This window comes from Molossus molossus, unplaced genomic scaffold, assembly GCF_014108415.1.
Source record: "Molossus molossus isolate mMolMol1 unplaced genomic scaffold, mMolMol1.p scaffold_m16_p_12, whole genome shotgun sequence".
Lineage (NCBI taxonomy): Eukaryota > Metazoa > Chordata > Mammalia > Chiroptera > Molossidae > Molossus > Molossus molossus.
In genome coordinates, this window is record NW_023425347.1 from 3,351,978 (window position 1) to 3,368,729 (window position 16,752).

The following is a 16,752-nucleotide window of genomic DNA, read 5'->3' on the forward strand; positions in this document are numbered from 1 at the left end:
GTCCACACTAGGAGTGTACCTCAAGGGCCCAGCTAGGGTTATTAGGGAGGCTGCACCACTGGATCCTATAGGACACCTATAACAATAGGCCACCCTATGAAGCTTAGGAGATATAGAAACTCCATATAATACATAGAAACAATCACAGAGAAGCAGCCAAAATGAGGAGACAAAGAAATATGTCCCAACTGAAAGAACAGAACAAAAATCTAGGAAAATAATTAAACAAAATGGAGATAAACAATTAATCAGATGCAGAGTTCAAAACACAGGTTATAAGGTTGCTCAAGGAACTTGGTGAGACATTCAACAAACTTAGTGAGACCTTCAAGTAACTTAATGAGACCTCCAAGAAACTTAGTGAAAACATCAACAACATAAAAAAGAGATCTGTCAGAAATGAAGGATGTACTAACTAAAATAAAGAATAATTTACAGGGAATCAATAGTAGAGTAGGTAAAGCCAAGTAGCAAACCATCGATTTGGAATATAAGGAAGTAAAAAACACCCAATCAGAACAGCAAAAAGAAAAAAAGAATTAAAAAAAAAAAAAAATGAGGATAGTGTAAGGAGCCTCTGGGACAACTTCAAGCATGCCAACATTTGCATCATAGGGGTGTCAGAAGGAGAAGAGAGTGAGAATAAGAAATTGAAAACCAATTTGAAACAATAATGACAGAAAAATTTCCTAACTTGGTGAAGGAAACAGACATACAAGTCCAGGAAGCACAAAGAGTTCCAAACAAGATGAACCCAAAGAGGTCCACACCAAGACATATCATCATCAAAATGCTGAAGGTTAAAGACAAAGAGGGAATCTTAAAAGCAGCAAGAGAAAATCAGTTTGTTACCTACAAAGTGTTGTAACCCAGGAGTATCAACCTCACTCGGACACAAAGTAATTTTGAATATTAGGAGCTTTATTATCTGCACAGGGACTGCAGCCAACCTACACAGAGGAGAACTGCAGCCCCAAGCTCAGGGGAAGGATTGCTTATATAGGGCAGGGGTTACTCAAGAGTTTAGCAGAGCAAGCAAGTTACGTGTACAGAAGCGGATATCAGCAATTAGTAGCTGCAGAAGTTGTTTATTTTATATTTCTTAACATTATTAGATCCCAGCCTTGAATGTCTCATTGTCCAGTCTGGCAAGCTCATGGTCAATACCCTTGTGGTCATGGCTGATGAATACCTTCCTCTTCAAGAATTTTTGCAAAAACAACTCGGGTTCAAGGAACCCAGGAGAGGTTCCTTCTTCTAGCGGATGGAGAATTACTGGGTTATAACACAAAGGAGCTCCCATAAGACTGTCAGCTGATTTCTCAAAAGAAACTTTGCAGGCCAGAAAGGAGTGACAAGAGATATTCAAGGTGATGAAAAGCAACGACCTACAACAAAGGTTACTCTATCCTGCAAAGCTATCATTTAGAATCAATGGACATATCAAGATTTTCCCAGACAAGAAAAAGCTAAAGGAGTTCATCACCACCAAACCAGTATTATATGAAATGTTGAAGGGTCTTCTTGAAGGAGAAGAAGAACAAAATATGAACAATAAAATGGCAATAAATACATATTTGTCAACAATTGAATCTACAAACAAAATGAGCAAGCAGAACAGGAACAGACTCCTGGATACAGATAACATTTTGTTGCTTGCCAGATGGGCAAGGGTTGGGGGGCTGGGTAAAAAACATGAAGGACTTAAGAAGTGTAGATTTGTTGTTAGACTGATGAACCTCAAAGGGAAGGGGGGGAGGGAGGGCCGGATAAGATAAACCGAAAAAAGTCTATGCGTATATGCATAACCAACAGACACTGACAATAGTGTGGAGAAGGCAGGAGGGGGCTGGGATTGGGGAGAAGGAGGTCAATGGGGAAGAAAAGGGGAGACATCTGTAATAAATTCAACAATAAAGATGAGTAAAAAAAATATTTTATGTGATCAAAATTTTTATTTGAGGACACACATAATACATGGAGATATATATTTTTGCTGGAAAACTATCTTCCTAGACATAGAGAGGAATTAAGTTGCTTTACATACTGAAAAGCAACATGGTGTCCAGGTGTTGTACCTGAATTAATTTTGGGACTGATTAGCTTAGATCAACACATGACCGATCCTTCTTGCCCTGGGCAGGGGTCCACGTTATGAGTAAAATCTGCAGGCTTTCACCCAAGGGACTGGAATTTTAAGGAATATTTTAACCTCCCTGAGTAGTGTTTTTTTTTAAGGTGTTGTGCAGAGCTACAACGTTGTTACTCTATTGTGAGGTAATTAATCGTCTTTATCTATTCACTGTCATGAATTCTTTTTTTTTAAATACTCACCCAAGAATATTTTTCCATTTATCTTCAGATAGAATGGGAGGGAGAGAGAGAAAGAAACACTGATGTGAAAGACACACATCGATTGGTTGCCTCCCACACAACCCCGAACAGGGCCAGGGACTGAACCCCAACCGAGGTAGGTGCCCTTCCCTGGAATCAAACGCGGGACTCTTTGGTCCCAGGGCCCACACTAACTGCTGAGCTAAACCGGCCAGGGCTCATTATCATGAATATTGAGTATAATTTATATGCAAGGCACGAGGCTAGTTACTAGGTATCCAGTGGTTAATTAAACACCAAGATCCCAGCTGTCATGTAGATAACAATACAATGAGAGAGGCAGAAAATAAACAAAGAGATAAATCTTTCATCTGGACTGCACAGTTCTATTGGGAACCACACGAGGCAGCGGCAGGAAGGGGTGGGGCTGTCTTGTTGCTCTGAATCCAGATGGGCCGCTCAGCTCTTCTCCAGCTCTTCTCGGGAGCTCGGGAGCAGCTTATCTCCCCACAGCTCTGTGAAGCCCCACTCATCTGGCCCAGGGCTTCTCCCGGCGCACCGACTGCAGCACGATTTCCAGGCGCCATCCCAGACCAGCTGAGCGGTAAACTCGGGGTGGGGGAATCCAGCTAACAATAATGGAAATCAAAATTTGAGCAGTTTGTCAATTCCAAGAGTTATTAAGTTTTATTCATTCTAAAAAGGAATTTGTTTAAAGGACTTGGCTTGATAATTTAGGCTGTCCGAAACTTCGCAGCCTATTTCAAAATTTTCCTTTACCCTTTAGCTACGTAGAGCCACAAAGTTCAAAAGCTAAATCAATGTAATAGACAGGAAATAGCCCGCCAGCACCAGAGAACTTGAGGAAGGATGATTGGAACCAACTTTTCAAGTAAAGTAGATCCTCAGTGGATTCTAATCAGAAGGAAGGTTAGGAGGCTTCCCTCAGTGGTGCCCTGAAAGTGCCCTTCTGCTGATCCCCCCTGATCCCCACTGGTCCCCACCGCAGGCACGGCCAGCAGAGCCGACCCAGGTGGCCAGCCTCCCAGACCTGCGGAAGCGGGTCCTGCAGCTCCTTTCTGCTCATCACCAGGTCCTCTGGAGCAGGAGCCCGCACAATTCACACCCTATCCCTGTCCGTCAACCTGCTCAGAAATAAGCAGGTGAGCTACAACTTAAATATGAAAAATAATAATAAGAAAAATAAGAAAAAAAAAAAGCTAAAAAACTGTTTCACCTCCCCAGGTTTTCTACTTTTCTTCTTATCACCACCTTTCTGGGACCAAATATTCTGTTTCTTTATTCTCATTAAATTAAACAAATGTCTTAGAATGGCAGTATCTGGGCATTGAAACTATCTTTAAAAAATCTCGCCCTGGCCGGTTTGGCTCAGCATTAGAGCATCAGCCTGAGGACCAGAGAGTCTTGGGTTTGATTCTGGTCAAGGGCATGTACCTCAGTTGCAGTTCAGCTCCCGCCCCGGTTGGGGTCGTGGAGGAGGCAACCAATCGATGTGTCCTGCTCACACTGATGTTTCTCTCTCTCTTTATTCCTCCCTCCAACTCTAGCTGAAGATAAATTTAAAAATATCCTCGGTGAGGATTAAAAACTAAAAGAAAATCACTCCTTGCACCATAAGTAGAAAATTTTTAAAAGGCATGAATTGCCCCCTACCTTCTGAGAAAGCACGGTGTATTCCTCTTCTGTTCTTACCTTTTGAAGCCCTGCTCATTTTCCATGGTCCAATTCATGTGCTACTTTCTCTATGAAGGCTTCCTAGATCAAACAAGCACGAGAAAAGCGGTTTTCTCTTTTAAACCCCTTAGGCACGTTGCCTGTGTATCTGTAGGAACTGATCACAGCGGCCTCTGTAGCAGATATTTTTATAGGCACAGGACAGTCCCCCCTCCCATTCACCTGTAGGTTTATCGAAGGCAGTAAAGCATTTGTCAGTTGTTTTTTTTTGTTTTTTTTTGTTTTTTATCAAATAAGTAGTTTTGGAATAAGTAACTCAATGGATAAGTCCATGAATAAAAATGTTAATCAGAAATATAATATGATCAGTTGTTTAAGCCAAATCAATCATGTATTTCAGCAATGTATAAAAATTTCATCATAATTACTTATAAACTCATTATTTACCAAACTCTGTGTATGATAATTCAACCAATAGGGTAAGCAGTTACTATGTTCTAAGTGCTGTGCTAGGATTGTGAGATTATAGGAAAAAAAAACAAAAAACAGCAATAGAAATTATCCTTGTTTTTAGGAAATGTATAAACCATGGGGTAGGGTGACATAAGACATTAATCAGTTTATCAAACAAACAAAACAATAACAACAACTCTATAAACCACTTGAAAGGACATTTTTTCTTCTTGAAAGCCTACCAAAGAACATGACTGACCCGCCGGGAAGGCTGGCTGCCGGATGCTCGCTGAGACCCGATGGGAGGGAGAGACGTTGGGAAGGAACAGCGTGTTCACGTCTGCGAAGAAAGGGAGAGCAGGAAGGGAAAAGAAACGGGAAAAGTGCCAAATGAGACTGGCAGTCGCCGAGAAGTGAATAAAAGGTGTGGGCAGGGGAGAAGGTTGGGATGGGACGTGATCAGATGTGTGTTTAGTGCAGAGCCCTCTGGCTGTAGTGAGAACGGATCGGTGGGCAAAGCACAGCAACACAAATGGGTGGGAAGGCAGAGTGTGCTGAGTTGGTGCAAAAGGCCCGTCAACAGAGCAGTATGTGAGAAATGACGTGGCTTGGACTGGGTGGTGGTGGTGGAGAGAAGCAGATAGATGCGTGATGTGAGGGAGGTGACCCGAGGAGGAGATGGGCATTTACACGGGAGAGTGCGTGGCAGGCGCCTCCCAGGTTTCCCTCCTGCTCGTCTGTGTAGGGTGTTGAGCTCGCGAGACAGGAAACACTGAACCAGAGACCAGACTGGGGGGGCAGAGTGCAAGGGAAATATCAGGAGTCCAGTGTTACACATAGTGAACATTATGTTAAAATATTATTTGTCTTTGTTGCATTTATCATGTTTGCCTTATAAAGTCACTAGGCTCTAGCTCCAGGACTGAAACAAGCTTAGCAAATGTGCAGGATGAATCAATGGAATGTCTGTCCCACTGGTGTGTAGCTGTTCAGTCAGAGCTGACGCTCGCTCTCCAGGGCTGCTACTGTACTGCCTGCTCCTATCACTCTGTCCTGATTAAACAAACAAAGGCCAACTATGCAGCTTCCAGAGGCAGCCTGAGGAAGTACCAGCTGGCCTGGTGCTCCTCTAAATGAATTTCTCCTCTAAGCGAATTTGTTAGTTTTTAGAACTTAGATAATAGAATGAATAGCAGGATAGATGTGTGCTGACCCAGTTCACCCAGCTCCCTTTCACCTCAGCTCCCTCCCACCTCCCTTCCCTCCTGCTTATGGCTAACTGCCTCCGCTTCTGTACTTGCTTGCCCTTCCCCAAGGCCAACAAGAAATGCCAGCTGCAGAAGTCTGTAACAATCCCCCTATAAAATGAAAAATCAGCTGGAAGTCGAGGCTGATCTCCGGGAGCGGGGGATCAGTCGCTGGCCGGCTTTGCTCTCTATTTGGCTTTAATTCGGCCCTGGTGGTCCCTGGGTTCTCGCGCCACAACATCTACTCCTTAGGCGGTTCCAACTGGAAGATGCTATGCAGGGATTTAGACGCTTCATCCTGTAGTAGAAAGAAGATGGCCTGGACCCCTTTATTGTTAAAGAGGCGTTTGAGAGCACAGATCAATGATTTAATGTAATATAATTGATATGAATGATTGACTTTGACACAAGCAGATTTATTTGTGACATCAGTGAAATTTGAACTTTAATAAAAAAAGTGAGTCATTTTTAAAGATAAATTTTAATAGTGTTTTCTCCTTTTAATGAAGTAGCAGGAGAATTTTATGCATTTTTTTTCTTACCAGCACCAAATTTTTAAAAATCAACATATTTGATTTGTGTACCTAAAAAGTAGTGTTTAAGTTAATAAAACTCCAGCTCCTGGCTAAGCCCTACGTGGGTTTTTCCACTGAAGAGGAAGGGCCCCATCTGGCGTGTGCTCCGTCTCACACTCCCCTTCTGCTTTCCGGCAGCGTCAGCACGGGCACAGGGCCTACCAGGGCGGCTGCGGGCACAGGGTGTGAAGTAGCGGGTCCTCTTACCAGGCAAGGCCTGGGCTTGCCCAGCTGTCTCCCTTAGGCCTGCTGGGCCCAGAGCAATTCAAAGTACAAAAGGACACTCAGTGCCCTGTGACTAAAACCTCCTCTTGCTTTGGGCCAGCAGAGACCAACAACGGCTTTGCTTCCAGCACAGAAGAGCCCTTCCCTTACAAACTGAACTGTCCACATTGCGAGCCCGTGCTGCTTAAGACGTGGTCTTCTTCAAAGAACACCAATCCCATGGTCCGGGCACCACCCTCATGACCTCATCTAAACTCATTTACCTCCCAAAGGCCCCCAACTCCAAATATCATCACATTGGAAACGAGGGCTTCTGCACATGAATCTTGTGGGGATGGGGGAGACACAGTTCAGTCCACAGCACCTGGAGTCTCTGCCTGCTGGTACTGAGTGGAAGAGGGTGAGGGGCCCCAGAATGCACCCAGGGTACCCTTGAACCAGCAGGGCCCACATTCCAGTCGTTCAAGGTCAGCTGCTTTTATTTAATTACATGCGGTGTTTCATTCCTGCATTGTATGCTGCTTTCTCCTACGTAGACTTTTTGGTAACAGGTATACATGTTTACTTTATCATTAGTTATAAACAGGGAACTTATCTTAATTGATTTTTTATTTCTAAAAGTGCCTCCTAAATGACTCCTGTTCCTAAGTTTCCAAGTAGTGATTATTGGTGTAAACAAGTCATCCGTGGCACGACTCTATGGGCAGAGAAAGGCTGACTGATGGACACTGCTTGCAATTTGATCATCCGGATGCTGTGCCCAGCACACGTCATGGAATCCAGCCTGTAGCAGCCAACTTTTGTGAACTACACCATATTTTCCATTTTGCACAGCACATGACAGTCTTCTCTGTTTTAAGTATCTATTAATGTGCAGTTGAATTCTGAAGATAAAAAATTCCCCAAATAAGATTTTTGTTTCTTAAAAAGATTGAAATTATTGTACATATGTATTGTATGATATTTATAACAAAATTATGGGAACATATTTATGTGAAAAATTAAGCAAACTTCATTTAAGTTATTTACTTATTTATTTATTTTTGTTAATCCTCGCCTGAGGATATTTTTTCCATTGGTTTTTTAGACAGTGTGGAAGGGAGGAAGGTGGAGGGAGGGAGAGAGAGAAACATTGATGTGCGAGAGACACATTAATTGGTTGCCTCCTAAACATAGCCCAACTGGGACCAACCCAGTTCCAGTTGTCCCTCGATTTGTTTGTTTCTTGTTCAACTGGATGATAAGGCTTCACCCTAGAATATTGAATCCAACTGGCTATTTCTGGAACCTTAACTGTCATGGGAGTAGGTTGGGTCCCTTCCAGATGGGGGTGAGTTGGGCAGCAGGGGAATCCCTGTTCCCAAGTTTTATTTTAATATTTTTTATTATTATTGATTTTAGAAAGAGAGGAAGAAAGATGGAGAGGGAGACAGAAATATCAATAAGAAAGAAACATAGGTCATCTGCCTCCTGCACACCCTCACTGGGCATCGAACCCACAACCCAGGGATGTGCCCTGCCCAGGTATCCAACTGGCAACCTCTTGGTGCATGGGACGGCACTCAACCAACTGAGCCCCACTGGTTGGACTCTTTCCAAGTTTTCATTAGAACTTGGGTACCTGGCTCACATAAAGGGTTTGTGGGGGTCAGAGACACCAACTCTGATACAAGATTGTGAATAGCCCATTGCAAACTAGCCAAGGAGGTGACACACTTACAGCCTGATTCAGCTCCTCGCCTAATAAGAGATCAGCACTAAGGAGACGCCTTCCATGTAGGGTTTCGTATGAACTCAGTCCTAACAGGGGAGTTAGACTTATCCTCATTCTTCGTAGTGGGATTGGAAGCATTTAACGCCGGTGTTGGTGGGGCTCCCGGCAGAGTTTTGTTATCACTCTTTAGAGTCTGGTTTGCTCTTTGCCTTTGCCTGATCCCTGAGACCTCCACACAGCGAGTAGCTGCCAGGGGTGCTGGGAGCCTTACCAACCCATTGGCCTAAGTGAAGCGGAAACTGGACTGTTGTCATTTTGCAAAGATCAAGAAAGCACAGAAGCTCTTTTAGCAATATTTTAGCTACTTTCTGAGCCTTTTCTGTCTTAGTGGGGAACACCTCAACTTGCCCTGTAAAGGTGTCTATAAAGACCAATAGATATTTGAATCCTTGACATAAAGGCATTTGAGTAAGTCCAGCTGCCAGTCCTCCCCTGGGCAAGCCCCTCTTCTTTGCATTGATGTAACTAAAGGAGGAGGTTGTCTTGACCCCTGAGGGTTATTTCTAGCACAAAGAGGACAGCCTGGACTTACTTGTCTGACAGTTTTCTGTAGCTCTTTCCCAGTAAATAGGTGTAACGGAATTGCATTAGTTTGTCTCTACCACGTGGCAGGAGTCATGTAAGCCTTTAATAACTTTCTGTTGAATGTTTGGGGGAAGGGGAAGCCTTCCTTCTGATAGCACCCCCTTTTGTCTTTGGAATATCCATGTTGGTCAACCCATTCTGTCTACTCCTTTATGGACTGGGGTTGAAGGCTATTCAGATTGACTGAGGGTATCAAGGCCTGTAATGCAAGGCTTTTTGCTGTGAACTTGCTTCCTATTGTCATCTTATTTGTGCCCTTTTGATGCCCCCAACAGTGTATTACTGACATTTCTTTAGGCAGTTGATCTCTTGGTAGGTCCTAAATCCTGTTAAAACACCTAATGAGATCCCGTGCCATTCCATGACATACAATTGGAAGGGTTTTTCAAAGTTGGCAAACTCAAAGCAGAAGCTTGAGTTAAGGCTTTCATTAGGCCTTCGAAGGCCCTTTGTTTATATTTTCCCCATTGTAAATTAGGTGATTCCTGCCAATTGCTTTTTTTTTAAAAATTAATTAATTAATTAATTTTTGTTACATATGTTTCTCCCCCCCGCCACGATTCCTTCCTCTCCCTCCCTCCCCGCCCTGTCCCCAGCTTTGTTGTCCATGTCCATTGTTCATACATACAATCCCCCTCTTCTGGGGATTGTCAGTCTGTACTCCACTTCCATGTCTCTGGGACTACCCCATTCCTTAGACTATTATGTTCATTATATTCCACAAATAAGTGAGATCATATGATACTTGTCTTTCTCTGTTTGGCGTTTTTTCGCTTAGGATAATAGTTTCTAGGTCCCTCCATGTCGTCTCAAAGGATAAGAGATCTTTCTTTCTTAAGCTGCATACTAATCAATTGTGTATATGTACCACTGCTTTTTTATCCATTTGTCTACTGATGAACATTTGGGTTGTTTCCAGATCTTAGCTGTTGTAAATAGCACTGCTATGAACATGGGGGTACATATATTTTTTCTGATTGGTGTTTCAGGCTTCTTAGGGTATATTCCTAGAAGTGGGATCACTGGGTCAAATGGAAGTTCAATTTTTAATTTTTTGAGGTAACACCATATTGTTTTCCATAGTGGCTGCACCAGTCTGCATTCCCACCAGCAGTGTACTAGAGTCCCCTTTTCTCCACACCCTCACCAATACTTGTTATTTGATGATTTGTTGATGGCAGCCATTCTGACAGGTGTGAGGTGATACCTCATTGATGTTTTAATTTGCACATCTCTGATGATTAGTGATGTTGAGCATTTCTTCATATGTCTCTTAGCCATTTGTATGACCTGTTTGGAGAGGTGTCTATCTAGTTCCTCTGCCCATTTTTTAAATGAATTTGGCAAAGTAGCAGGATACAAAATTAACGTCAAGAAATTGACAGCATTCTTATACACCACATATTTGAATCACATTTGAGTGATGAACTCACAGAAAGAGAAATTAAAAAAATAATCGAATTTACCATCACAACAAAAAAATTAAGATACCTAGGAATAAACTTAACCAAAGAAATAAAGGATCTATTTGCAGAAAATTACAGGTCATTGGAGAAAGAAATAGAGGAAGATATAAAAAAGTGGAAGCACATACCCTGTTCATGGATTGGAAGAATTAACATCATTAAAATATCCACACTACCCAAAGCAATCTATAGATACAATGCAATCCCCATCAAAATACCAACGACATGCTTCACAGAACTAGAACAAATACTTCAAAAATTCATATGGAACCAAAAAAGGCCTCGAATAGCCACAGCAATCTTGAAAAAGAAGAATAAAGTTGGAGGGATCACATTACCAGATTTCAGGTTATACTACAAAGCCACTGTAATCAACACAGCCCGGTACTGGCACAAGAACAGGCATATAGACCAGTGGAACAGAACAGAAAATCCAGAAATGGACCCAATACATTATGCTCAATTAATATTTGACAAAGGAGGCAAGAGCCTACAGTGGAGTCAAGACAGCCTCTTTAATAAATGGTGTTGGGAAAACTGGACAGCTACATGCAATAAAAATGAAACTAGACCATCAACTTACACCATACACAAAAATAAACTCAAAATGGATAAAAGACTTAAATGTGACTCGTGAATCCATAAAAATCCTAGAAGAAAATGTAGGCAACAACATTTCAGACATCATATGCAGCAGAATTTTCACTGATACATCACCTAAGGCAACAGAAAACAAAGGAAAAAATGAACACATGGGACTATGTCAAACTCAAAAGCTTCTGCACAGCAAAAGATACAATCATCAATATGGAAAGGCAACCCACTGTATGGGAGAGCCTAATTGCCAATGATATATCAGATAAAGGGTTGATTTCCAATTGCTTTCTTGTAGGGTCTCAGAAAAGGGTTGGGCTTTTTCTCCATATCTTTGGATCCTTGGTCTACAGTATCTCATTAACCCTAGAAAGGCCCATAGCTGTCTTTGGGTGGTAGGCACTGGAATACACAAGACAGCCTGTATTTTTTCTGAAGACAACATTCTTTTTCCAGAGTTAGCACAAAGCCTGGTATTCTACTCATTGTTGAAGGATTTAAGCCTTATTTTTAGATACCTTATATCCTCTCTCGGCCAGGAATTTAGGGTTTGCATTACATGTATGCACCCCAATTCTTCAGTATTGGATGACCTGTCTGCCTCCCTCAAGTGACAGGTCTCTTAAATCCTCTTTCAAGGCCTGTCCAAATAAGTGTGGGCTGTCTCTGAACCCTTGGGAAAGGACTGTCCATGTAAGCTATTGTTTATGTCCCTGGCATCTGTCTATTCAAAGGCAAACAAGAATTGGCAATTTGGACTCAATGGGATACAAAAGACATATCTTTCAAATCTAATACTGAGAACCATTGAGTTTGAGAGGGAAATTTTCCCAAAATTGTATATTGAGTTGGTACTATGAGGTATATATAGTCACTACAGTCTCATTGCCAGCTCTAAAATCCTGGACCAACCGATGTGCTCCATCCTCTAACAGGTAGGATGGGTGTTGCTGAGGGAATTACAAGGAACAAGCAGCCCATCACCAAGAAAAATCGTCACAACTTTTTGTAGGCCTTCTCTTGGTTCAGGATTTATAGGGTATTGCTGTTTATTTGAAAATTTGTGAGGATCCTTCAGGCTGATCATGGCTGGCTTTGTCCTTTGGGCTCAGCCTGGAGTTCCCACAGCCCAGACCTGGGGGTTAAGCTCCTGGTCTGTGTCTTTATGTATTTCAGCTGCTTCTCTTTTTACAAGTAAGGTCATAATTGGAAAGGGACTCTCCATATCTGTTGACAAAAATTACTAAGGTTGTACATTTGCTTAAAATATCTCTTCGTAACAATGGAGTGGGACATTCTGTCATAACTCGGAATTGGTGCCCAAAAGTAGTCACTCCCCATAGCCAACTTAAAGGTGGTAAAAAGTATTTTGCCTTGGGTTTTTCATGTACCCTTTGTATAATACTGCTAACGGGAGAGAGAGGTCCTGGTAGGAGGTCAGTGCAGAGAAGGAGGCTCCTGTGTCCAAAAGGAAATTAATGGGCCTTTCTGCCACTTCCAGGGTTACCCTTGGCTCTGTCCTTCAGTGATGATGGTCTTAGTGAGAGCTGAGTGGAGCGCTGGGCCCCTTCAGTGTCAGGCCATCGTGTGGGTAGGTTCTGGTCAGGGATCCTCCGGCCCCTGGGACAGTCCCTCTTCTAGCGACTTGTGGCACAGTTTGCGAGGAGGCCCCTTCCCAAGGCTCCTTTTCCACTGTCTGAGTTTCCCACATTTATGGCAATTGTTGGAGGGAGCGCTTTTGGGCTCCCCCTTCCATGGCACCACTGTCCTCTGCCCTTGTAGGACAGGGAGAATTGGGGCCCGCTCTTCCTCTTTGCGTGTCTCCCTTTCTAAAGCCCTATCTTCCTCCTCTTGATCCCCGTTGTGAGATACCAAGGATGGTACTGTTACATCTCTTCCATGGGGGTAGCTGGTCCCATTCCTAATTTCTGTAGTTTCCTCCTACTACCTGGGGCCAACTGAGTCATACATTTGTCTTTCAGGACAATCGCTCCAGCGGGGTCATTAGGATCCAGATTGGTGCACTTAAAGCTTCCTTTAACCTTTCAAGAAGGTGTGGGGTTTTCTTGGGGACATTGGTCAATGGCGGCCTATTTGTTAAAATAAACAGATTTCTTTTGGGAGGGTTTCTTTCCCAGCAAGAGGAAAAAAGCATGTTGACCAACTGCCAACCTCCCAAACTCCAAATCATAGTCCCAGTTAGGATTAGAATAGGGAATGACCTCCATTCCTGGTACATAGTTATCATTTTGTATATGGACCTCATTTGCATAGGCTAATGTCTTTCCCTTAATGTGATCATTTTCTGAGGTGGTCAGGGATTCTGGGAGGATTAGATTAATGTCTCTCCAAGATAAGTCATATGTTAAGGTGAGCTTTTAACATTCTTGGACAAATTTTCTAGAGTCATCTGTAAAACTCCTCAACCCATCCTTTATGCCCATTAAGTCTTACATGCTAAGTGGAACCTGAATTCTTACTATTCCCCTCTGTCCTGGGACTTTCCTTAAAGGGAAGAGTTGAGGTGGTATTCCTTGTTGTTTTTTTTTTTCTTTATTGATTTTTAGAAAAAGAGGAAGGGGGAGGGGGAGAGAGAGAGAAACATCGATGAGAGAGAACATCGATGGGCCGCCTCCTGCATGACCCGACTGGGGATCGGCCCACAACCTGGGCATGTGCCCTGACCAGGAATAGAACCAGTGACCTGTTGGTGCATGGGTCGATGCTCAACCACTGAGCCACACCGGCCAGGCGAGGTGGAATTCTTTGTTTGTCTTTGGAATTGGTTGTTTTATCCTCCCCTTGACTGGTTGATTCAGTATAGGGTGGTGCTAGTTCCAGGGCAGTTGGTTGTTGAGGCAACGTGGATGGAAGTGGGCAGGCACACTCTTACAGTCCTTGTATAATTTGGAGTTATTTCTCAGGCCACGAAGGCCTGGACAGATGCTATTTCAGCCCACTTGCCTTGCCTTTGACAGAACAAGTCTAGTTGCAAGATTGTATTATAGTTTAGGCTACCGTTTATGGGCCCAAATTCCCCATCTCCTAATTTATATTGGGGCCAAGTTGTATTACAAAAGAAAATGAATCTTTTTCTTTTTCAGGTCTGAGGGTCAACCCTTCCCCAGTTCTTTAGGATGCATTCCAGAGGTGAATCTCCTGGTATTGAGATTTGTTTCCCATCCGAAAGAGAAAAGAGGAGATCATAGCAGAGAATGGTCATCCCTGTTCCTTCTCCTGCTGTTTCCATTGCTCGGAGAAGGTGTCTCTTCCCAGTCCTGGTTTCCAGAATTAACTAGTCTCGCTGTGTAACCCAAATTCCTGGCTGCAGTTACCCATGAATGTGTCTACACCATGCCCTGTGGGTGGCCTTACCAATAACCAGGATGCCCTGGGAATGAGACATCTACTGAGACAGGGGACTCAACTCCATGCTGGTCTCCTGAGCCCTTCCTGAAGTCTCTATTCCCATAGGACTTAAAACCTCCTTTGCACCTGACCCCCCTTCCTTGTACTGTGGATGGAGGTCTACACCTTCCAGGCGCACTCCAATTTTGTGTAGGCGACAGTGCCACCAGTTACCCATCCTTCCTGCCAAAGATCCTGCTGGAGCAAGAATTTTAGTATTTTTAGTTTTGCCAGCAGCTGTAAAAATGGAACCCTCTAGTTCCTGCAATATTCTCATTCCTTAAAAAAAAAATTGCTATTCACTGTATCCAAAATACATGTCCAATGGAGTGTCTGAATACCTGCCATTCCTGCACGTTCCCCCAGTCTCATGGTCCTGCAGAGCCGTGCATAACAGATGCCTGGATAGGGTGAGTAATCCTTCCTTCATCCACATCCAAGCAGGCAATTTACCATTATCCCCTACAATTTGGCAAGGTTCAGTAGGAAACACCAACATTCCCTATTGCACCTGTCAGCCTTCTCAAGATATTTAACAATTATTTTGGGGTCTCAAAGTTAGGTATTAGAGCCCAGAGTATGTACATGAAGAAGATCTCTTTATCTCAGTTATTCCATAATAGGCATGCAACCAGGCTCCTGATTAATGGGGTGGAGTAGAGGGCCCTGATCGGCCTGGCAAACAGCCTTAAGATATTAGCTTAAATTTGTTTAACCAGGATGTCTCGCCTGTACCTTTGCTTACATAACAACAATGTTGTAGGTTAAGAGCTTCTGGCCAGTACCTTTCCTTACAATGTCTATAAAGGCAGCCTAGGGGAGGAACTTCCCCTATGCTCTGAGGATAATATCTCTGAAACCTGAGGAATCTCCAGTTGATTCTCCCCTTGCTGCCTAACAGACACAGCAATCTCTGTTCCTGCGTTTTCTACAAGGGGACTGCAGATGCAGGTAGAGCTGCTGGAGCCACGCAGCCAGACAGGGGCCGCACATTGACACTGACTGAGGACTTAAACTTACCTTTCTCCTGGCCATGCTCCGGAGGCAGAAAAGCTAAGGATTTTATGTAGTGGGTCCAAATGTGCTGCTTGTGGGAAGGTCTTCCCGGGGCTGTTATCCCCTGGCCGACCCCTCCCCCTTCTGTGTGTCAGTCTCTCTCCTGGCATCTAAAACAACTGAAGTGCTTGGAGTGCTGAGAGAGCAACCCGTTGTGCATGTTTCCAGATGAGCCAGTCAGCTAATGGCAAGTGAAATGGAGGTCCCCATAAGGCCCCAGCACATTTTAGGGTTCAGCCCACACACTTCTGCATGGCCCTTGCTCACATAAGGCCAATTGAGACTTGAACTGGAGGGAGGAATTGCCTCTTTTTCTTTGGAATTTGGCTAAACCCAAGCACTCATTTGGCTTTAATTTTCAATGTTCTACCCCTAGGCCCAGGCCCAGTATGTCTTGCTGGTCTTTGTTATGCTGCAACCGCACCTAAACCCTGAGAGCAAAACAGAAAAAGAGATCTTCAGAAGGACTGGACTCACTGTGATCTGTCATTGGGGATCAAAGGTGACCAGGCAGCAATTCAAGTCAGATCCCAGTCACTAATCTGAGTCACAGTTCCAGAAAAGATGTTACTGGAGAGCTCCCTGAGTCAGCAGGGGCTCTCCCTCATCAGCTCCTTATCAATCTCCCAAGAAGGAATGCAGATGAGTGACAAAAAGCAGCATCGAAGCAAAGTGAGTAAATTTATTAAGAATGCACTAGGCATAAAGCATATGTGTGAAACTCAGCTAATCTGAGCAGTACACCTGGTGAGGTTAGAGTTTTATACCCTTAACCCTGTAGTTTTCAAAGCTCCCCTGCTGGACACCTTGGGTAACAGACTAGGTTTCAAAATCCCCTTCTATATTGTTGTGGCTCATCTCAGAATATTGGTACATACATCTGATTTCTTTGTTCAGTGGATGAGATGAATTCCCTTTATGTCTCCTTTCCTGCTTTCCTGCCCTCGTGGCTATCTATTCTACCTAGCAGTAAGAGGGACAGTACTTTGATGCTTTGCCTGTTCATTTCTTTAACATTAATAAAGAGCAGATTTTTTCTTTTTTCATGAGAGAAGGCTAAGCTTTATATGAAAAGTGAGGTCAGCTGAGCTTATTTCTGCTTAAAATTTTTATAGTCACATCTTCTGAGACACTTTCCTAATACTATATCTGCTGGAGTGATTTAGACAGAGAGAATGAATTAATGCTGAAGAGTGGAGAACAAAGAAATTAGGAAACCACTCAAAAATATTTTAAGGATTTAGTTCAGAGACAAAGGTATAAATTTAGAACCTTATTATCCTGGTTTTGAAAAGGATTTCAAAGCTAATTAGGACCCAAACTCCCCTCAAAAGAATGTT